We start from the raw sequence: 24,431 nt of genomic DNA on the forward strand, positions 1-24,431 counted from the left end.
TATAAATGTCGTGCCGAATAGGCAGAACTTGCGATCTTGGCTTAAATAGCAACGCTCATCTTGCCATATAGGACAAGTGAAAATTTGTGTATTCAATAATTTCGTCAAAATCATTCTGAACCTAACGAAAAAAAATATATTTCATTGTGTTTGTTTAGTATTAAATTATTGTAAATAAATCTAAAATATATTTAGTTGGGTTAGGCTAAAATAAATTGTTCTTGTTATAATAAGGTTAGGTAAGTTTTCTAAGATTCTTTTGGTGCAAAATTATAATTTTGTACATCAACATTAATGAAAAAAGTATATCTTTAAACGTATAAGAGAAAATTTTAGAAATGACTTAATTTTAAATGAGTTCTTGCTAATTGACCAGTTTTACATATTCGGCACGACATTATATATATAATATATATATATATATATATATATATATATATATATATATATATATATATATATATATATATATATATATATATGGTCCACCTCTGGTGTAAATTGTGGGAGCCACAGCCTCGGAGAAGTGGATAAAAAGCTTCAAGGAAGAATATTTTAATTTCTTCCTGAAGCCGTTTGAATATTCCACTTCCCCTACCACCCCATCTTTTCATTTTTTTTTTTTTACCAATAGGAATATTTTATTACATAATATGGTACAGAAGATTTAAGATACATTGTTAATATAAAGGTGGCATATACGGTACATGTTGTTACGTGTGTATCACCGATTATAAGGCGAAAATCTCATCCAGCTCCTCAGAGCTGGGGCGTGTGCCCAAAATACAGCAAGCATTACCCCTTTGAACAGCCGCACTGAGCCGCTAGAACAGAAAACTAGCTGCCCTGGGATCCCTAATTACCCTGATGAGTCTTTTTCCCAGCTCCTTAACGAATTTAGATGCATTCTTTCCCCATGAGCCAAGGGCCTCTGAGCCTATGGGAACAAACATATAATGATGGGCAAGTTCTCCATATTTTCTAGACTTTTGGGACTCCCTGAAGCTGGCAGCTGCCCCTCCTTCCTCCCTGGTGTATTGGAGATAGGTATCAGCCAAGGTAGATGCACATGTATAGTCCCACACCACCTGCTTCCCGTCTGTCCAGGCTTGAAGGGTGATACCATCTGAACGCTTCTGGCCCATCAGATCTGCGTAGCTGGGGTGGCTCCCTTACTGCTGGGCATCCGGCTGTTGTGAGGCTCCTCTTGATAATGTTATTAACCTCCTCATGTCTTGCAATCTTTCCCTCGGATTTACAGCACACAAGACCATGGTACCCGAATCGGTCTGCTGCTTCACTGCCACAAATACACCTGTATTCGGCGAGAATAGGGGCGAAGGTCTACACGGATGGTCTGTGGGTCGAGGCGTGTGCCAAGGCTGGAGTTGGGAACAGCCAACACAAAGTCCCCTGCATGAGGGGCTCTAATTGCCAGGAGGCGGGCTCTTTCCTTCCCTGACTCACCCTGAAGCATTGTTGAGGCTATATTTTCCACTATTGGACCATCCCAGTGCGATTGTTTGTAGTTGTTGGGGGAAGCAGGTCTGGTTTCAGAGCCCGTTAGATTATCCCAGATCATGGCTCCGTCAATGAACTTTTGGTCCTGGACTCCAATCTTGTCCCTAAGATGCTCAGGGAGAATCGCTGCTACAAGCCCTCTGGATGCAATACATGAGGACAGAAAAGCAGGTAGCGCAATCTATGGCAATCCAGGTAACCTCCAGGTAGTCTGACTGGAAGTGTACCTTGGTTAAGTACTTTCATAAAAATCTGCCTCAGAATACTGTCACATTCGTGCAGTATAGGGTTATCATATGAAGGTGCACATCTTAGGAAATATGTCAACATGGGCAGAATCAAGCACTTTGTGAGAAGGTACATGGCATCCTGGGTGTCCAGATTGTTTATTCGTTGTTCTATTCTCCTTATCTCTTCCAATTTCTTCCTGAGAATTGTGTCAATGGCATTTCTCCTAGCAAGACACTATTTGTGGGGGCAATGACTGCTGCTCCTGGTAGTTTTGATCTCACTGCATTTATCACTTGCTAACTGACTTTGATGATTTCACATTTGGATGGATTCAGAATTAGACCCATTTCCTGTCCCTGTGTCATTACCTATGTAAGATCATCTAGGAGGGACTCCTTTGTACCTGCTAGTGTGCCATCATCTAGGAACCAGATGTTTAGCTCACTGGTCAGTCTGACTGTGATTTCCCTAACTGCTATACAGAAGAGAAATGGTGCAAGAGGATCTCCTTGTTGGACACCCTCCGATGATGTAATTTCATGCTCTCCAAAGAGAAGCATTGATTCCTTGCTATGCCCAGCTGAAACAAAAGGGAAGAGACCAGTGGAATGTTCTTGTACTGCTGTTAATACCACGTCTCTTTTCAGGAGATTAAATGCATTCTTGAAATCTAATTTTACCACTGCATTGTCCTCAGGCAGGTTGTTGATATACGCCCTTCTTGCATGAACCGCTGCTTCACTTCCTTGAGAGACCCCAAAGCCAAGCTGGTTTGGTTGAAGCATATATGTGTGTGTGTGTGTGTGTGTGTATATAGCTACAGTTAGAGTAAGAGGTAGATGGGACAAAGGGAAAATGGCAACAACAAGTAAGAGAGAGGTGAAAGTGTATAAACTAAAGGAGGGGGAAGTTAGGGTGAGATATAAGGAACTATTGGCAGAAAGGTGGGCTGGTGCAAGTATGAGTAGTGGGGAAGGTTGAAGAGGGTTGGAATAGTTTTAAAAATGCAGTATTAGAATGTGGGGCAGAAGTTTGTGGTTATAGGAGGGTGGGTGCAGGAGGAAAGAGGAGTGATTGGTGGAATGAAGTAAAGGGTGTGATAAAAGAGAGAAAGGTAGCTTATGAGAGGTTTTTACAAAGTAGTGTTATAAGAAGGGTTGAGTATATGGAGAGTAAAAGAAAGGTGAAGAGAGTGGTGAGAGAGTGCAAAAGGAGGGCGGATGATAGAGTGGGAGAGGCACTGTCAAGAAATTTTAATGAAAATAAGAAAAAAATTTGGAGTGAATTTAACAAGTTAAGAAAGCCTAGTGAACGAATGTATTTGTCAGTTAAAAACAGAGTAGGGGAGTTAGTAGATGGGGAGATGGAGGTTTTGGGTAGATGGCGAGAATATTTTGAGGAACTTTTAAATGTCCATGAAGTAAGGGAGGCTGTAATTTCAAGCACAGGTCAGGGAGGTGTAACATCTTTTAGGAGGGAAGAATAGCAGGATGAGAGTGGGGGGGAGAGGTGCGTGAGGCATTACGTAGAATGACAGGGGATAAAGCAGCTGGAACTGACGGGATCATGACAGAAATGTTAAAAGCAGGAGGGTATATAGTGTTGAGTGGTTGATATTTTTCTTTAATGTATGAAAGTGGGGAAGGTACCTAGGGATTGGCAGAGAGCATGTATAGTTCCTTTATATGAAGGGAAGGGGGACAAAAGACATAGTAAATTTATTCCCCTATAATTTTTACAGAGTATACCAGGAAAAGTGTACAGTAGGGTTATTACTGAAATAATTAGAGGAAAGACAGAGTAGGATTTCGGATGAGCAAGGAGGCTTTAGAAAGGGTAGGGGATGTGAAGATCAAGTGTTTACATTGAAGCATATATGTGAACACTATTTAGACAAAGGTAGGGAAGTTTTCATTGCATTTATGGATTTAGAAAAGGCATATGATAGAGTGGACAGCTGAGCAATGTGGCAGATGTTGTAAGTATATGGAATAGGTAGTAAGTTACTAAATGCTGTAAAAAGTTTTGATGAGGATAGTGAGGCTCAGGTTAGGGTGTGTAGAAGAGAGGGAGACTACTTCCCGGTAAAAGTAGGTCTTAGAATGGGATGTGTAATGTCACCATGGTTGTTTAATATATTTAAAGGGGGGTTGTAAAAGAGGTAAATGCTAGGGTGTTGGGGAGAGGGGTGGAATTAAATTATGGGGAATCAAATACAAAATGGGAGTTGACAGTTACTTTTTGCTGATGATACTGTGATTATGGGAGATTCTAAAGAAAAGTTGCGAAGGTTAGTGGACGAGTTTGGGAGGGTGTGTAAAAGTAGGAAGTTGAAAATGAAGATAGATAAGAGTAGGGTGATGAGGGTATCAAATGATTTAGATAAAGAAAATTTGAATATCACATTGGAGAGAAGGAGTATGGAAGAAGTGAATGTTTTCAGATATTTGGGAGTTGACGTGTCAGCGGATGGGTTTATGAAGGATGAGGTTAACCATAGAACTGATGAAGAAAAACAGGTGAGTGGTGCGTTGAGGTATATGTGGAGACAGAAAACGATATCTATAGAGGCAAAGAAGGGAATGTATGAAGGTATAGTGGTACCATCTCTGTTATATGGGTGTGAAGCTTGGGTTGTAAATGCTGCAGGGAGGAGGCGGCTGGAGGCAGGGGAGATGTCCTGTCTAAGGGCAATGTGTGGTGTAAATATTATGCAGAAAATTCGGAGTGTGGAAATTAGGAGGTGTGGAGTTAATAAAAGTATTAGTCAAAGGGCTGAAGAGGGTTTGTTGAGGTGGTTTGGTCATTTAGAAAGAATGGATCAAAGTAGAATGACATTGAGAGCCTATAAATCTATAGGTGGGTAGGGGTCGTCCTCGGAAAGGTTGGAAGGAGGGGGTAAAGGAGGTCTTGTGGGCGAGGGGCTTGGACTTCCAGCAAGCGTGCGTGAGCGTGTTAGGAGGGAATGGAGACGAATGGTTTGTGGGACCTGACGAGCATTTGGAGTGTGAGCAGGGTAATATTTAGTGAAAGGATTCAGGGAAACCGGTTATTTTTATATACCCGGACTTGAGTACTGGAAATGGGAAGTACAATGCCTGCACTTTAAAGGAGGGGTTTGGGATATTGGCAGTTTGGAGGGATATGTTACATATCTTTATATATGCTTCTAAACTGTTGTATGAGTGAGGTGAAAATGTTGAATGATGAAAGTATTTTCTGTTTTGGGATTTTCTTTTTGGGTCACCCTGCCTCGATGGAAGATGGCCGACTTGTTGAATATATGTGTGTGTGTGTGTGTGTGTGTGTGTGTGTGTGTGTGTGTGTGTGTGTGTGTGTGTGTGTGTGTGTGTGTGTGTGTGTGTGTGTGTGTGTGTGTATACAAGGAATTTGCAAGAGCAGGCGAAATATACATACACTGATCTCTGGCCGAAGGAGACTCGAACCTACGAACCTTGGAACAAGGTTCGCAGTGCTTTACCATTCTCACCACACTGGACCAATACCTTGGCACCCAGCTTGCGCTAGACGTTAATCCAAGGCAGCCAGCTTTCAGGGAGAAGGCTTATAGCTTTTCATCTCATCCCCTGCATGCATCAGCTTTAATAGAGATTTTAACAATACAAGGAATTCGCAAGAGCAGGCGAAATATACACAAACACTGATCTCTGGTCAAAGGAGACTCGAACCTACGAACCTTGGAACAAGGTACGCAGTGCTTTACCATTCTCACCACACTGGACCAATACCTTGGCACCCAGCTTGCACTAGACGTTAATCCAAGGAAGCCAGCTTTCAGTGTGGTGAGAATGGTAAAGAATTACGCAACTTGTTCCAAGGTTCGTAGGTTCGAGTCTCCTTCGGCCAAAGATCAGTGTTATATATATATATATATATATATATATATATATATATATATATATATATATATATATATATATATATATATATATATATATAGGTAAAACTGGTCAGTTAGCAAGAACTCATTTAAAATTAAGTCTTGTCTAAATTTTTCTCTTATACGTCTAAAGATATATTTTTTTCATTGATATTAATGTAAAAATTAATAATTTTGTACCAAAAGAACCTTAGAAACTTACCAAACCTTATTATAACAAGCGCAATTTAATTTAGTGTAATCCAACTAAATATATTTTGAATAAGTTTACAGTAATTTAATAATGAATAGACACAATGAAATCTATATTTTTCGTTAGGGTCAGAATGATTTTAGCGAAATTATTGCATTCACAAATTTTCACATGCCTTATTCTGCAAGAAGAGCGTTGCTGTTTAAGCCAAAATCGCAAGTTTTACATATTCGGCACGACATATATATAATAGTAAACAGGTGATATCACAATATGCAAAATAACCACTGTGAAAAACATAGTGAAATTCTAAGCACTTTCGATTTTTTTACATTATTGTAATTAACACTTTGTAGTTAACATATTTAATTTTTAGAATCCGTTAATTAGAAATAAAATTCTTTATAAATATACATGTTAGTGCTGTAAGGCCACGTATATTGGTAAAACAAAGAGGCATGTAATCAGAATTCATGAACACAAGGGCATAACATGTCGAAGAAACCATACCACGGGCGGGGATAGAACCCGCGATCAGAGAGTCTCAAACTCCAGACTGTGGTATGGTTTGTTTGCAATCGTGTCATTACGATTTCGTGGGTCATGTCGAAGAAAGCTCCAGATTACCAAGTCATCATTTTTGTCATTAAGGAACACCCAGACACGTACACTGACCTGGTAGTTGACCTCTGTCTCTGGTTTAGTTGGTAGTCAGTTAAACAGCGACGCCTCGTAATGGAGACGCTGCTGACACACCTCTAGAAACTTGGTATTTGAGGTATGCGCTACGGCGGATCACTAGCCGCAACAGCCTGGTTGACGAGACAAATACCAGAGGAGCTTGGCCCATGGAAGGGCTCTGGGAGAAGGAAAGCTCATCGAAGGTAAATGTTCCATAGTTACCGTCTTTCTGGGTATGTTTGAAGAAGCTTCGTTATTCTTGTCAATGTTCAGTACTTGTATTTGAAGTAATTTTAGTCATTAATGTTTTCTTTTTATAGTATTATTAAGATGATGCGCATCACTGCCCATCATCTGCCTTTCACCTTTGATATTGTTATTACGAGCCATTGTGTATTAATATGTTTTTTTAATCTTTTATTTGTACGTGGATTATACTAACCACTTGTATTATTTTGTCTCTATTTCAAATATTTTATTTATAATTAACAGATTTTGAAGTTGCAGTGTGTGTTAACGCTGAAACTTCAGTCATGGCAGTGTCCAACTAATAACTATAGCTACTATGATTATATATATTATATAATATATATAACTGTGTGTGTGTACAGTATATAATCACCTCAGGATGTACTTGAGCCGCATCAATGTTAAAAAATATTTTTTAACCTGGAGGTGGAAAGTATGTTCAACGAACAATGAGGTAATCGTGGTAGGTAGATTTATACCCAGTTACGAGAGTGCGTAAGAATGTACCCTGGAGGCAACAACAACAACAGCAGCAGCATCAACACATCAACAACAGTGGAGCAGCATGCATGGTTGTCACCGGAACAACAGTAGGGCGGAGGAGGACGCTGACACGCACAAGCTAAATTATTGATAGTAAAACCCAGGAGCCACGATTCACATAAATGTCAAAACCCGCTCCCTACACGCTACACCACCACCAGCAGTTCAATGTAGATAAATGCAAGGTTCTGAAGCTCGGGAGTGTCCATAACCCTAGCACTTATAAATTAAATGATGTAGAACTTAGCCATACAGATTGCGAAAAGGACTTGGGGGTTATGGTGAGCAGCAACCTTAAACCAAGACAGCAATGCCTAAGCGTACGTAATAAGGCAAATAGATTACTGGGATTTATATCAAGAAGTGTAAGCAACAGAAGTCCAGAGGTCATACTGCAGCTTTATACATCATTAGTAAGGCCTCACCTAGATTATGCAGCTCAGTTCTGGTCTCCATATTACAGAATGGACATAAATTCGTTAGAAAACATTCAGCGTAGGATGACTAAATTAATACATAGCATTAGAAATCTTCCTTATGAAGAAAGATTGAAGACTCTTAAGTTACATTCACTTGTTAGACGAAGAATGAGGGGAGACCTGATCGAAGTGTATAAGTGGAAGATAGGTATTAATAAAGGGGATATTAACAAGGTCTTGAGGATATCTCTCCAAGAGAGAACCTGCAGTAATGGATTTAAATTAGATAAGTTTAGATTTAGAAAGGACATAGGAAAGTATTGGTTTGGAAATAGGGTAGTTGATGAGTGGAACAGTCTACCTAGTTGGGTTATTGAGGCTGGGACTTTGGGTAGTTTCAAATTTAAGTTGGATAAGTACATGAGTGGGAGGGGTTGGATTTGAGTGGGACTTTCACATCAGAGCTTATTTCTTGGGTAGCATTGAAAATTGGGTTGGTCAAATGTTTGTTAGTGGGATGAATTGTAAAGGACCTGAACATCAAAATGGTATACAATACCGACAGGTTGGTAGGTAAGACACATGTGCGGCAGTTGGACGGCTTTGTTCCGAAGCGTTTCGCCTGCACAGTGGGCTTCGTCAGTCGGGTGCGGAGGGTGGGCGGGAGCAGTGGGGGTGTGAGGGCGATGTGGTCAGTCCATCACCCTTGGAGTCGTGGAATTTGGGGTTGTCGGTCCCTCGGCCTGGGGGGGTTCAGTTCCATAGTCAGTTCCTGACTGTGGAACTGAGCTTCTCCGGGCCGAGGGACTGACGACCTCAGATTCTGCGACTTTGGGGGTGATGGACTGATTACATCGTCTTCACATCTCTACTGTTCCTGCCTATTTTCTGTGTTCGACTGAGGAGGCCTGCTGTGTGGGCGAGGCGTTTCGGAGTGGAGTTGTCTGGCTGTTGCATATGTGTCTTACCTGTAAAGGACCTGCCTAGTATGGGCCAACAGGCCTCCTGCAGTGTTCCTCCTTTCTTATGTTCTTATGTTCTTATGAAGTCCACACACCGGACACGTGCCCGCCACGGTCAGTAGGCACGAGCTGCTAGACAGATGGAGACCTGGGTACCGGCTCTTGGCAACTGGGTAGGATTTTTTCCTTAAGCAGAATTTGGATATATTGGTATACTGTTATGCGACACTATGATCTTACATCAAGTGATTAAATATCTAGCTTGAACCAGGAGACCGCATTAAAGCAATGAGAATATCACCAAGTATTCCACTAAGGTAACCTCATAAGTTTCGTTTCAAGTAGAACTGGAGTTAGTATGGACTGGAAGGAGAGGTGGATGGGGTGGGAGGACCGTGTGAATATCTGCGGGAGAGGACTTGCTCTCCTGAAGGTATCTGCAGGTTGCCCGCCGTGGGCACGGAAAAGTGGCTTAGTTTGTTCTTGTAGTGTAGGCGAACGAGGTACACGCATCGCCGCCCGACCTCCTGCTTTTGATCGCTAAATAACTGACCTTTTTCGCGTCCGTTGTGGCGGAAGGGAGGAGAGGCAGGTGTGGATGGAGAGTTTGTTTAATAAAAGTGAATGCATCAGCGGCTTCCTTATTCTACACGATAGTTATATGGTTGGAAACAAAGGTAGCAATGTTTCTCTGACATATTCCATCAAGCAGGATGGGTTTCAACCATAAAATCTGCCAGCGTATGTGGGGAGGTGTGTGGGTGGTGGAGTTCATCCCCGGGCCCTCAGCAGCTGCTGGCGTGAGGCTTCTCACGTAGTGTGGCTGGCTGGTGAGGACAAACTGGGCGGTGAGGACAAACTGGGCGGTGAGGACAAACTGAGCGGTGAGGACAAACTGGGCGGTGAGGACAAACTGGGCGGTGAGGGGGGTGGGGTGGATGGAGTTGGAAGGGTTGGAAGGAGGTTACCTGAACCTGGAGAGAGTTCCGGGGGTCAACGCCCCAGCGGCCCGGTCTGTGACCAGGCCTCCTGGTGGATCAGAGCCTGATCAACCAGGCTGTTGCTGCTGGCTGCACCATCATGGATGGAGTTGGAAGGAGGTGGATGAGAGGTGTGGGTGACAAGGTTCACCTCACACACACACTTCAACATTTCTACAGCTGCTCTTCTTGCTTTCCCAACCCTGCTCTCCCTTACTCCCTTACCTTACCTTCCCTTACCTTTCACTCTTCTGTCGATAACTCCCTGTCTACTTTCCTTCCCATCCCCCCTTCTCATCCCCCTTCCTCTCCCGTCCCCTTTGCTCTCCTCCCTTATCCCTTTTGCTTCCTTCCTTTTCACTTTTGCTTTCTTTCTTTCCATCTTTATTCTTCTTTCTTCTGCTCCACTCCCTACACCTACCTCCCTCTGTCCTTCCTCTCCCTATACGTCCCTCTCCCTACACGTCCCTCTCCCTACACGTCCCTCTCCCTACACGTCCCTCTCCCTACACGTCCCTCTCCCTACACGTCCCTCTCCCTACACGTCCCTCTCCCTACACGTCCCTCTCCCTACACGTCCCTCTCCCTACACGTCCCTCTCCCTACACGTCCCTCTCCCTACACGTCCCTCTCCCTACACGTCCCTCTCCCTACACGTCCCTCTCGCAACACCTCCCTCTCGCAACACCTCCCTCTCGCAACACCTCCCTCTCCCAACACCTCCCTCTCCCAACACCTCCCTCTCCCAACACCTCCCTCTCCCAACACCTCCCTCTCCCTACACCTCCCTCTCCCTACACCTCCCTCTCCCTACACCTCCCTCTCCCTACACCTCCCTCTCCCTACACCTCCCTCTCCCTACACCTCCCTCTCCCTACACCTCCCTCTCCCTACACCTCCCTCTCCCTACACCTCCCTCTCCCTACACCTCCCTCTCCCTACACCTCCCTCTCTCTACACCTCCCTCCCTCTACAATTCCTCCCCCTACACCCTCTACGTTTCCTCTCCCTACACCTCCCACCCTCTACACCTCCCTCCCGCTACACGTCCCTCCCTTTACACCCTTTCCCAGGAAACAGGGAGAGGTGACACAGTATCCGCTTAGATATGCGTCATACGCTCAGAATTCCGGTGGTGGGTCGAGCAGCAGGAGTTTGTGCGTCAGTATCGGTCAGGTAATGTGTTCTTGGACACCCAGTGTCGCCAGAGTGCCAGGGCCCCGTCGCCTCTAGCGGGTCGAACAGTGGTAGTCGAGGTCGACGCCAGTACTGAACACTGTAGAGTACAAACACTAGAATTTGCTACGGGGCTGAGGGGAAACAGAAGTCATTGGGCAAGTGTGACTCGTAATGTGAGTGTTAGTCTATAATGTATTATTTCCGCAAGTGGTAAACGGCTCTCTTCATTGTGCTCCGGGTTGGGGCGGTTGGAGGAGCGGGGAAATCGTTGGAGGAGGGGTGACTGCTGGGGGCGGGATAATTGCAGGGGGTAGGGCGGTTGTTGGAGAGGCGGGGTGGTTGTTGGAGGGGGCGGGGTGGTTGCTAGAGGGGTTAGGGTGATTGCTGGAGGGGGCGGAGTGGTTTGCTGGATGGGGTAGGGTGATTGCTGGAGGGGGCGGAGTTGGTGCTGGAGGGGGCTGGGTTATCGCTGGAGGAGGTGTGATTGTTCCAGGGGGCGGGGCAACTCTAGATTTATATCTTTGAGTTTCACTAGTTTTTTTTCTGTTGCCGGAGCCCGGCCTTTGACCAGGGTTGTCTGGTGCTTGTCTGATCAACCATGTTGTTGCTGCTGGCGGCCCGCTGGCCCACGTATCTATCACAGCTTGGTTGATCTGGCACCTGGTGAAGATACTTGCCCAGTTTTCTCTTGGACTTCTGCACTTGTCCGAGCACTGTTTCTGATTTCTGGTAAGATGTTAGTCTGAGGCCACGGATGTTGATACCTGTTGTGCCCACGGCGACCCTACATTTCACCGGGTTTATTTTTCACTACCAAATCTCTCAGCCCAATGTTATAGCAGTATACATATTTGGGACTCGGCCCTCAAGTACTTTGCAAATACATAATGTATCTCTCCTCCTCTCCATTGAGTACATATGTAGGACATTAAGGCGTTCCCAGTAATTTAAATTCTTTAGTGGTCCTATACGGGCCGTAAATGATCTCTGTATCTGTACCAGCTTTGATATATCTCCTGCACTGAACGGAGCCGACAACACTGAACAATACTCTAAACGTTTGAGTTTTTCATTCTTTCCATACCTAAGCAGCTGAAATTTATCATCATTGTACGTCATGTTGTTCTCCACTGCCCACTGGAAAACCCTCCTTTTTTCTTCCTGCAATTTTTCAGTGTCTTCTACCGATGTGACTCATGCTTATTTTGGTGTCATCTACAAATGAAATAAAACTGGCTATTGTGTTTATCTGTGTCTGTTATCAGGATAAGAAACAGCAGAGGTGCCAGGCCCGTACCTTGGGGCACTTAGCTTTTTGCCTCTCTAATGCTGGATTTTGCTCTGATTACCACTGTTCTTCTTTGTCAAAAACTTGAATATCCATCTGCTTACTTTCACTGTTATGTCTGTGGCTCACATGTTGTGTGCAATCGCCTCATGATCGCTTTCGTTAAACGCCTATCCAAAAGGAGGGGCGGGGCGACTGTTTCGGGGGTAGGGGCGGTTCCAAGGGTTCAGGGTGATTATTCCAGGGTTCGGGGTGATTGTTCTAGGCTAGGGGGTCGGAGTGATTATTTCAGAGGGTCTGGCAGCTGTTTCAAGGATCGGGGTCGGAGTCGGGGTGGTGGTTGTTCCAGGGGATCACAACAGTTGTTCCAGAGGGTCAAGACTCTAGAAGTTGCTCAAAGCACCGGGGCAGTTTTTGGAGGGAGGCCACTCAAGAGAGGTTCCTTGATGCTGGTGATGGGCTCGTGATCTAAGAACTGGGCCTGTGTTCCAATTCCTTGAATATAATGTGAATGTCTAAAAGATACATCACAATCTTCATCTGGAAGATACTTGAGGGATTGGAACCAAACCTAAACTCTGAAATATCTTCTTATGAATACAAGAGGCTTGGCAAAAGATGCAAGATACCTCCAATGAAAAGCAGGGAAAGTATCCAGTACTGTCTGCCAAGCTTCTTGTGTTCGTAAGTAGTAATTTCGGTGTGCAGGGTTGGTGTTAATCCCTCCAGTATCTTCCAGGTATAGATTATAATGTATTTCTCTCACCTACGCTCTAAAGGGTACAGTTCTAGGGTCTTCAAGCGCTTCCAGTAATTTAGATTCTCAACTGAGTTTATATGAGCTGGTGTGGTGGACAAAGGAGTCAGAGGACTGGTCTGCTTCTCATGGGGTTGACGAGATTCTTTGGGTTCGAGTCTCGACCAGTCGCAGTGTGTTCTTTCCTCTTTAATAGCTTGTTTCCGTGGTTGCCCTGATACCTGGTAATAAATCACCTGTTGTGGGTGGGAAAGACAAAAAAAAAAAAAAGATGGCAGCTGAAATAAGTCACAGTGATTGGCTGTACTGGATTATTATAATTTACCTAAAGTCAGTGCCGGATCAGCCGGGCTGTGGCTCGTACGTTGGACTGCGTGCGGCCAGCAGTAACAGCCTAGTTGATCAGGCCCTGATCCATCGGGAGGCCTGGTCATGGACCGGGCCGCGGGGGCGTTGATCCCCGGAATAACCTCCAGGTAACTTTGTTTCTGTGGTTAATAATCCACATAGAGTTTTCTTCACTCTTCCTCTCATGTGTCACTACACCTACTGTTAGCTTGCTACGGTGGCAGTGCTGATGGCGGTGGTGGGGTTGGTGATGGTTTTAACAATCACGGGAAGGCCAGGCAGGACCAGAATGGAACTGGATACACCGGATGCTCTCGCTCTCTCACACAAATCAACACAAACTCCCAACAATAGATTCAAACTGTAAAATACCTAATGAAACACGTTTGACAGTAACATGTCTGAAAACAGATATTCAAATAACATCTTTGAAGCAATAAACACAAATGTGGTGAAGCTTGTAGTACTTGTACAAACTTTGCAATTATGTAAATGTTTGTGATTAAAGTACAGCTCTGCTTCAGTAATTATGTCCTCACCTATGTACCCTCCCCTCTCTGTCTCTCCCCTCACCTACCCTCGTCTCCCTACTCCCTCACCCCAGCTATCCAACCCGACCTACGCACCCGACCCTTGGCTTCCTCCTACCCTCCTCTCCCACCTATCATCCGAACCCACGTATCCCACCCCAGCCTTGCCACGCCACCTACACACTTGCACTCCTCGCGTCCGCACGTACTTTCTTGTACTCTATGCCCTCAACCCATACCATATATTAATAGCAAGATTTTGTTTTCATAATATAATTATCATGCTAAACAACATAGCCACACTGTGGGTGTTCCCACAGTGTAAGTTTTATATTAACAGGGTAGTTACAGTGGGTGTTCCCACAGTGTAACTATCATACGAAACACTCGCTCTTTCTTTTCCATCTGTACGTTTTGTTCTTTTCCTTTATTTTACGTTCATGTTGCTTTCTCCCAGACCTCTCTACCCCGCCCTCCTTCGTCTCCCACCTCCTCCTCCTCTTCCTCCTCTTAATAACACAAATTATTTCACTGTTACGAAAATGGTCAAAAGGATGGCTGATGAAGATGCCTAATACAGTGAAAATGTAACGGGTTTTGTCTGACTTTTTGGGCTTATCATCGGTAATTTACATAAAGATTCAACGTATAATTGTACTTATGTGTACTGGTATCTAAATAAACTTGTTTCGCGCCATGGCCGCTAGGCTAGTGCTGCCATCTGGCGTGGGCCTAGTTCTACCTACAGCTCACTCCACGAGACCCAGCTGTGCTTCGTCTTCTCTCACCCTTGTCTGCCTGGTGTAACCCATTGCCAATAAACCACCTTCTAGTCTACGTGAGTTTATACTATCCTGCCTTACTTCTACCTCGTCGAACTACCCTGTAAACAAGGACAAGATGAATTGTCCATTCCGACATTTCTTCACACCGGCCATTACAAACATGTGACGTGTGTATTCTAGCAGACTTGGCGGGTCGCATTCAGCTGCCCTGCCCCGACCTGACCTGCCCTTGCTTTCATTGCCCCACCCCTGCGTACAATTGCCCCGCCCCGTAATCTCGCGTATATCATTACATTCATGGGGAGCGCTAAACACGCCTGGATCATACAGTGCGTGGGGGAACTTGGAGTTTACCTGGAGTCTGTTCCGGTGCTCTCACGGACGGGTCCTAGACCAGGCCACCTGGTTGCTGGCCACAGTCGCTGGCCACAGTCTAACGTATGCATCACAGCCCGGCTAATCTGGAATTGTTTTCGGGAAATTAACCGAGTTCCCTGAAGGAACCACGGCTCATCAACGTCCTCCCTTCATGCATGAAGGAAATTACCAGTAAACCTCTAGCTGTCTTCGAGAGAAAACTTAAAAAAAACAGTTCCTGATTAACCGAGTTGGGGTTTATACATTGGACTGCGGACGGCAGGCAATAACAGCTTGATCGATCAGGCCATCATCCACAATGCCTGGACTAGGACCAGGCGTGGGGGCAGTGGCTCAGGAAGCAACTCCAGGTAATACTTCATTAAAGAACAAAAGCACAATACCGTGACTACAATACACAAATAACCCGCACATAGAGAGAGGAGCTTACAACCATTTAGTCACACTGACTTTGTAAATGGTCCAACTCGGACCGAAACGTCGTCGTAAGCTCCTCTCTTCTATGTGCGGGTTATTTGTGTAATACTTTAAGACCTAATCTTGAGGGATTATGTAGAGAACCATTAAGAAATATAACCTAATTCTTTGAGAGTTTCCGACAAGTCAGCGTTTTGTTTCACAAGTTTTCTTAAATCTGCTGTTGTGGGAGGAAATAAGTATAACGAAATCATTACAGTAATGATTTACAGTGTCGACACTGAAGAATTACACACATGTTCAACACCTGGGTATCTTCTGTCTTCGACGGGATATACACACTGAGAAGTGTATTTCTCTCATGGTATATATGCTGAGGGTCAATCCCTATTTTAGGGTTTAATGTATTTTTGTCTGGTGGTAGAAAGTTGCCGTGCAGCCTTAATGACCCTAGTTTAGTCGACTGGCTTTAAACCCAATTAACCTTCGTATATCAGTATTGAATTAAGTCAATGGTTAGCGAAACGTCTTCAGATTAAGATACCCAGGTGTTGCACATGTCTGATACCTCGTGTGCTACGAAACGGTAAATAAACTGTTCTCTTTCTTCTAAGCTACAAGTTTGTGGTTGGTATTTGTTGACTGATAAGTGTCCGTTGAGTGACGGAGGGCTGTCAACAGCAGCAGCCTAGTCGACGAGGCTGCTGGCCTTTATGCCAGACCACGAGAGGAGGAACACTGGAAACAAGTCACAGGTAAATCACAGGCGATCATATGTTATGCTTGACGCATTTGCTGTAGTCATGCACTGAGATAGTGGCAAAGACTGTACATACCCTTGTCTGTATCCAGTTACAGTCGAGATACAGGAAGTTCTCAGCTTACAAACGCTCCAAGTTACGAACATCTGTACTTACAGACGGGGGACCTTAGGAAGAAATTAAACTTTTACAACCACCCAGATAATATAAATAGCCTCAAAGAGATATATCTATATTTTTCATGGAAGCCATTTTATTTACTGGTCTTTGGGTCTCCAAACTTTTACTAAACTTGAACCTCATCCAAATGAAGTGATTATATATATATATATATATATATATATATATATATATATATATATATATATATATATATATATATATATATATATATCTCATACAAACATTATCTCTCAGTCCACAGCAGGATTCGAACCTGCAAACTCGGCATCAGAGTACAAAGTGCTTAATCCACACAGCCAGACTCCAGAGAAAGTACTGTGGAGTCTGATGCCGAGTTTGCAGGTTCGAATCCTGCTGTGGACTGAGAGATAATATTTGCATGATTATATATATATATATATATATATATATATATATATATATATATATATATATATATATATATATATTGTAACCGCGAACGAGTGCTATTTAATTAATAACATCACTGCGACTAGCCGAGGACTCGAACCCATTTTGTTTTGGCCCGCCTCATGGTGAGCGAAATTCACATGACGCTCTAACCCACAGGACCGTTTAGTCCTAGTGTTGTGGACACGGGAAGGTGTTAACACCAGTGTTGTGGACACGGGAAGGTGTTAAAACCAGTGTTGTGGACACGGGAGGGTCTCGGGAGAGAAACGTTTACCACTGTACATGTGCAAGGTTTTGCTTGCGTGTCTTATTTTAAACCAAGGTGTAATGACTCAGGTGTGTTTACCTATTTTGGTCCTCTTTCAGGTACGTTGTCATGACAACAGTGACGTGAGTGATGAGTGAGGTGTTACACTACTCTCCCTGGAGCAGCACGTGACGTGAATGATGAGTGAGATGTTACACTACTCTCTCTGGAGCAAATCGTGACGTGAGAGGTGAGTGAGATGTCACACTACTCTCCCTTGAGGACCACGTGATGTGTGAGGTGAGTGAGATGTCACGCTACTGTTCCCTGGAACAGCATGTGACGTAAGGTGAGTGAGGTTTCAAACTACAAGTGACGTCTCTCCCCCACATATCATGAAAAGTGACGTCCCTCTCCCACTTCTCATGACAGGTGACGTCTCTTGCCCACCTCTCATGACAGGTGACGTCTCTTGCCCACCTCTCATAACAGTGACGTCTCTCGTGTTCCTATCATGACAAGTGACGTCTCTGTCCCACCTCTCATGACAAGTGACGTCCTTCGCCCACCTCTCATAACAAGTGACGTCTCTCGCATTCCTCTCATAACAAGTGACGTCTCTCGCGTTCCTCTCATGACAAGTGACGTCTCTCGCCCACAGCAACATTTCACATCACTGGAAAACAGGATGGTGATGCTGATAGCGCGCGCGCGCGCACGCACACACACACACACACACACACACACACACACACACACACACACACACACACACACACACACACACACACACACATTCATATGCACATTTCAAGGCATTTATTGAGGAAACTTTTCGCCACTAGTGGTTCAAGGACTGAAGAATCCATTGTTACGACTGAAATATCGCTCGTGGTCAAATGTTGCACCAGTAAATGTTTTGAACTGTTCATACAGTATGTGTCTTTATCTACATCTCGACTCAGTTTTCTCCACTATATATTCAGGCTTTGTTTAAGAACATAAAAACATAAGAAAGAAGGAACACTGCAACAGGTCTACTGACCCATGCGGAGCAGGTCCATGTGCCCCCCCCCCGGATTAGCCCAATGACCCACCCAGTCTGGCCACCTCCACTCAAGGAAGGAGCAAGGCACCAGACCCAGTAGCACACGCTAGTCAGGTCAAACTCACACTCACCCACACCCACTCCTGTATTTATCTAACCTATTTTTAAAACTACACAACGTTTTAGCCTGAATTACTGTACTCGGGAGTTTGTTCCACTCATCCACAACTCTATTACCAAACCATTGCTTTCCTATATCCTTCCTGAATCTGAATTTTTCCAACTTGAAACCATTGCTGCGAGTCCTGTCTTGGCTGGAAATTTTCAGCACGCTATTTACATCCCCTTTGTTTATTCCTGTTTTCCATTTATACACCTCGATCATATCCCCCCTAATTCTACGCCTTTCGAGAGAGTGCAGATTCAGGGCCCTCAGTCTATCCTCATAGGGAAGATTTCTGATACATGGGATCATCTTTGTCATCCTCCTCTGTACGTTTTCCAGAGCATTTATATCCATTCTGTAATACGGTGACCAGAACTGAGCAGCATAGTCTAAATGAGGCCTAACCAAGGATATATAGAGTTGAAGAACAACCTGAGGACTTCTATTATTTATACTTCTAGATATGAAGCTAAGAATTCTGTTAGCTTTATTGCGAACACTAATGCACTGTTGTCTTGGTTTTAGATTACTGCTAACCAGAACTCCTAAATCCTTTTCGCAATCAGTAGTAGTAAGAACTACATTATTTAGTTTATGTGTGGCATGGTTATTTAACTGTCCAACATTTAGAACTTTGCATTTGTCAATATTAAACTGCATCTGCCACTTCTTCGACCATTGCATCAGTCTATTCAAATCATCCTGGAGTGCTCTAGTGTCCTCATTAGAATGAATTGGACGGCCTATTTTGGTGTCATCAAATTTGCTTATGTCGCTATTTATTCCCTCATCTATGTCGTTTATGTAAATTGTGAAGAACAACGGGCGCAACACTGACCCCTGAGGAACACCGCTTGTGACGTGCCCCCATTCTGATTTCTCCCCATTTATGCAAACTCTCTGCTGCCTATTTGTCAGCCATGCCTCTACCCAGGAAAAAATTTCTCCTATTTCGTGTGCCTTAAGTTTCATCAATAGCCTCTGGTGTGGAACTTACTTATCTCTGTGAGAATGATTAAAGTCCCTGGTGGAAGAAACATCATGCAAGAAACCCCTCTCGCGTGCCCTAAGTACACTATGGAGGAGGAGCTTGGACATGGGTGAAATTCCACAGTCACTTAAAACAACGGATATAGCCCCACTCCATAAAGGTGGCAGCAAAGCATTAGCTAAGAACTATAGACCAATAGCTCTGACGTCCCACATCATAAAAATCTTTGAAAGAGTGCTAAGAAGCAGGATTGCAAATCACCTGGATTCCCAAAATCTGCACAATCCAGGGCAACATGGGTTCAGGGCAGGTCGCTCCTGCCTCTCACAACTACTGGATCACTATGGCATGGCCTTGGATGCACTGGAAGAAAATCAGAATGCAGATGTAATATACACAGACTTTGCAAAAGCATTTGACAAATGCGATCATGGCGTAATAGCCCATAAAATACGTGCTAAAGGAATAACTGGGAAAGTGGGGAGATGGATCTTCAACTTCCTAACAAATCGAACACAAAGAGTAGTGGTCAACAGAGTTAAATCGGAGGCTGCCATAGTGAAGAGCTCTGTTCCACAAGGCACAGTACTCGCCCCCATCTTATTCTTTATCCTCATATCAGACATAAACAGAGATATACACCACAGCACCGTATCATCCTTTGCGGATGATACTAGGATCTGCATGAGGCTGTCATCTGCTGAGGACGCGGTTAACCTCCAAGAAGATATAAACAAAGTTTTCCAGTGGGCAACGGTAAACAATATGATGTTCAATGAGGACAAATTCCAACTACTCCGTTATGGAGAACTGGAGGAGATAATAACTAGAACAGAGTATACTACTGACTCCGGCCATACAATAGAGCAGAAAAATAATGTAAGGGACCTGGGAGTAGTAATTTCTGAGGATCTCACTTTCAAGGATCACAACAGTGCCACGATCGCACGTGCAAAGAAAATGATAGGATGGATAATGAGAACTTTCAAAACGAGAGATGCCAAGCCCATGATGATCCTTTTCAAATCACTTGTTCTCTCTAGGCTGGAATACTGCTGTACATTAACATCTCCATTCAAAGCAGGTGAAATCGCAGATCTAGAGAGTGTACAGAGATCCTTTACTGCACGTATAAGTTCTGTCAAGCACCTTAACTACTGGGAACGCTTGGAAGCACTTGACTTGTACTCGTTGGAACGCAGGAGGGAGAGATATATCATAATCTATACTTGGAAAATCTTGGAAGGAATGGTCCCAAATCCGCACACAGAAATCACTCCCTACGAAAGTAAAAGACTGGGCAGGCGATGCAAAATGCCCCCAATAAAAAGTAGGGGCGCCATTGGTACACTAAGGGAAAACACCATAAGTGTCCGGGGCCCAAAACTGTTCAACAGGCTCCCATCAAGCATTAGGGGAATTGCCAATAAACCCCTGGCTGCCTTCAAGAGAGAGCTGGACAGATACCTAAAGTCAGTGCCGGATCAGCCGGGCTGTGGCTCGTACGTTGGACTGCGTGCGGCCAGCAGTAACAGCCTAGTTGATCAGGCCCTGATCCATCGGGAGGCCTGGTCATGGACCGGGCCGCGGGGGCGTTGATCCCCGGAATAACCTCCAGGTATGTATGCAACCCGTTGTGTGTGATGCAGTGTGGCAGGGAAACTCAGCTAATGTTCGTCCAGAGAGAGAGAGGACAGCGTGAAACAAGCTTTTATGCCACAAGACGGGCAGAAAGCAGCAACTTCACTCTGGCTGTACCCTTCTCCAGAACATCACTCCATCTGAGATCATACATACCCAGGATGACTCGAGAATGGAACACATTCGTACACCATAATGATGTCAACGAGATAAAGTCAGTTGATCAAATGAAAATGCTGGCCCACAGATGGCTCCAACTTCATCCTGTTCCCTACTTGTATGTCTCTTAACAATAAAAATGCTTTCAAATGAGCTGATGTAGGTAACAGCTCTTAGCTTGCCAATAAAGTTAGGAATCCTTAACCTGTAAATAGCTTGTCAATAAAGCTAGGGATCCTTAACCTTGGCAAACCCTGTGTAAAAAAGAGAGAGAGAGAGAGAGAGAGAGACGCACACCTCAAGACGCTGTTGAGGAAACGTGCCACCACAAGTGACTTCTTCAGTCCTAGGACTAAAGAATACTCTTTGCGAAACGTTTATTCAATAAATACCTTGAATTGTTCACGTATGTCTTTCCTACATGCTGTGGGTATCACCATGCCTCTCAAATCATAGCTTGCGTTAATCCCCATACTGTAAAATATGGGTGTGCAGCCGCATATTGCACTTGTATTTAATTTGGTTAACCAAAATAATACTACCCCTCCTCTACCTCGACCTGGTTTCAGGCCAGGTTGCGAGGTAGAATATACTTCGAACCGGCCATAGGTATGTTACGGGCACACATTTCAACAGCAGTGGGCAGGGTCCTTGGCCTCCCTTCCCTTCCTGTCCATCCCTCGGTTCACTCGTGCTGTTCTTCAGGTCGCCACTAGTCCATTACTAAACCAGCGTCAGTTCTACCTCCTACAGTTCCCCTCCGGCCTACCTCCACGTAATCCCAGGTCCCTCCTCTATTCCTCCCTTCCATCCCTTCTCCCTCAGTGTGAGAGAACATGTGTGTGGTGCCGTGTAACTCCCTGGTTACAGCATTCCACTCAGTTCGATTCCCTGACATGGAGAAATATATGGGCCAGTTTCCTTACACCCGCTACTGCCCAACTGGATGCGACCCTGTTGTGGGTCGCATCCAGTGGGAAAAAGTGTTAGAAAACTCTTAGTCTTGCTGGAATGTCATATCCTGTGTAAGAAGACTCCAGCAGCTTGTGAAAGCATTCATATGTTGGGGTGGAGGTGTTCGTGTACCTAATGTCAGGTTAAAAAAAAATACACGTGTTGAAAAAAAATGTTGCTATACAAACTCTGAGAAATTCCAGTCCCCTGCAACGTCTTCATGATCTTCTACCTCACCTTCGTCAGTATTTAAGACTCCATTCTCATGTTTCAGACCATGGAGCTGAACACTTCTCCAGGCTGAGGGACTTACCACCTCCAATACTATTTCTCCAAGGTTGATGGACTGATTACATCTTCTTTTCACTACTATACCTACTGCCTCGATATTTGACTGAAGAAGCATAGTGTGTAGGGGAAACGTTTCAACAATAAAGATATCCAACCGTTGGACATATGTCTTAATCATCAACATATCGATATTTTATACCAATTTCAACATGAGAAATTCCTGACGTGTATAACGTATGAATGAATGTGTTGGGTGAAAAGTGATTATAAGTAAAAGTATGTTCGGAGGAATATAACGAAATAATATCAGTAATAATAATAATAATAATATTACTGATATTGACATACATATAATAAATCCGGAGTAAGAAACCCACAAAACTGAACACTACGAATACTTTCCTTGCAGTGGTCAGTCCTGAGTGTTTTGTTTCAGCGTTCAAGTTAATATGTCTGGCAGGTTATTGTGTGGAGGGATACGACCTAAAGGGAAATTCCCGACATTCAGGTGTCAGTTTACACTCTTAATACAGTGAGAGAGGTGGGAGGAAGCGTAAAATAAACCCGGTGAAAAGCAAGGGTGCCACAACCTTTGTTTTACCTGTCTGCTGGAAAAAGCTCAGGTGTGGGTGAAACCTTGTGCCGATATAGTCTTCACTGTATTAATGCTTTGTTTGCAGCTTGTCGGTGTTGCCTCTTAGTATGAAAGGTTGCAACACAAGTTTTATTAGCGAAAGTTTCTTCCTGTGTAGAGCTTCATCAAGTTACAATAAGGTTACGCAAAGCGAAACGTTCTCCCAGTAACGGCTTGTTCTGCAACCTGTGTTAGTTTTTGCTCTAATGTAAATGAGGCTGTAAATCAGTAAGTGTAACTTGAGGCCAGACTGAGACACAAGGTACAGTAAGTGTAACTTGATGCCAGACTGAGACACAAGGTACAGTAAGTGTAACTTGAGGCCAGACTGAGACACAAGGTACAGTAAGTGTAACTTGAGGCCAGACTGAGACACAAGGTACAGTAAGTGTAACTTGAGGCCAGAATGAGACACAAGGTACAGTAAGTGTAACTTGAGGTCAGACTGAGACACAAGGTACAGTAAGTGTAACTTGAGGCCAGACTGAGACACAAGGTACAGTAAGTGTAACTTGAGGTCAGACTGAGACACAAGGTACAGTAAGTGTAACTTGAGGCCAGACTGAGACACAAGGTACAGTAAGTGTAACTTGAGGCCAGACTGAGACACAAGGTACAGTAAGTGTAACTTGAGGCCAGACTGAGACACAAGGTACAGTAAGTGTAACTTGAGGTCAGACTGAGACACAAGGTACAGTAAGTGTAACTTGAGGTCAGACTGAGACACAAGGTACAGTAAGTGTAACTTGAGGCCAGACTGAGACACAAGGTACAGTAAGTGTAACTTGAGGCCAGACTGAGACACAAGGTACAGTAAGTGTAACTTGAGGCCAGACTGAGACACAAGGTACAGTAAGTGTAACTTGAGGTCAGACTGAGACACAAGGTACAGTAAGTGTAACTTGAGGTCAGACTGAGACACAAGGTACAGTAAGTGTAACTTGAGGCCAGACTGAGACACAAGGTACAGTAAGTGTAACTTGAGGCCAGACTGAGACACAAGGTACAGTAAGTGTAACTTGATGCCAGACTGAGACACAAGGTACAGTAAGTGTAACTTGATGCCAGACTGAGAAACAAGGGACAGTAAGTGTAACTTGAGGCCAGACTGAGAAACAAGGGACAGTAAGTGTAACTTGATGCCAGACTGAGAAACAAGGGACAGTAAGTGTAACTTGAGGCCAGACTGAGAAACAAGGGACAGTAAGTGTAACTTGAGGCAAGACTGAGAAACAAGGGACAGTAAGTGTAACTTGAGGCCAGACTGAGAAACAAGGGACAGTAAGTGTAACTTGAGGCCAGACTGAGAGACAATAGCATCTTGGGGAAGCAACGCACAACTCACTAACTGATCACCTGCAGTATCCACTATAAAACACTGGCTTAAGTTGCTCTGCATTAGGACTGATGAAGCCACCAGTAGTGAAGTATTTCATTAATAAATGTCCTGAAGTGTACATGAGCTTGACCTGTGTCACTATAAGAACATAAGAACACAGCTCACAAGTATTAGTATAATGCGATTAAATATTAATGCAATAATACAGATGAGTTGAGTACATAGTTAATATAACTGTACA

The sequence above is a fragment of the Cherax quadricarinatus genome, chromosome 1 (assembly GCF_038502225.1).
Source record: "Cherax quadricarinatus isolate ZL_2023a chromosome 1, ASM3850222v1, whole genome shotgun sequence".
Classification (NCBI taxonomy): Eukaryota; Metazoa; Arthropoda; class Malacostraca; order Decapoda; family Parastacidae; genus Cherax; species Cherax quadricarinatus.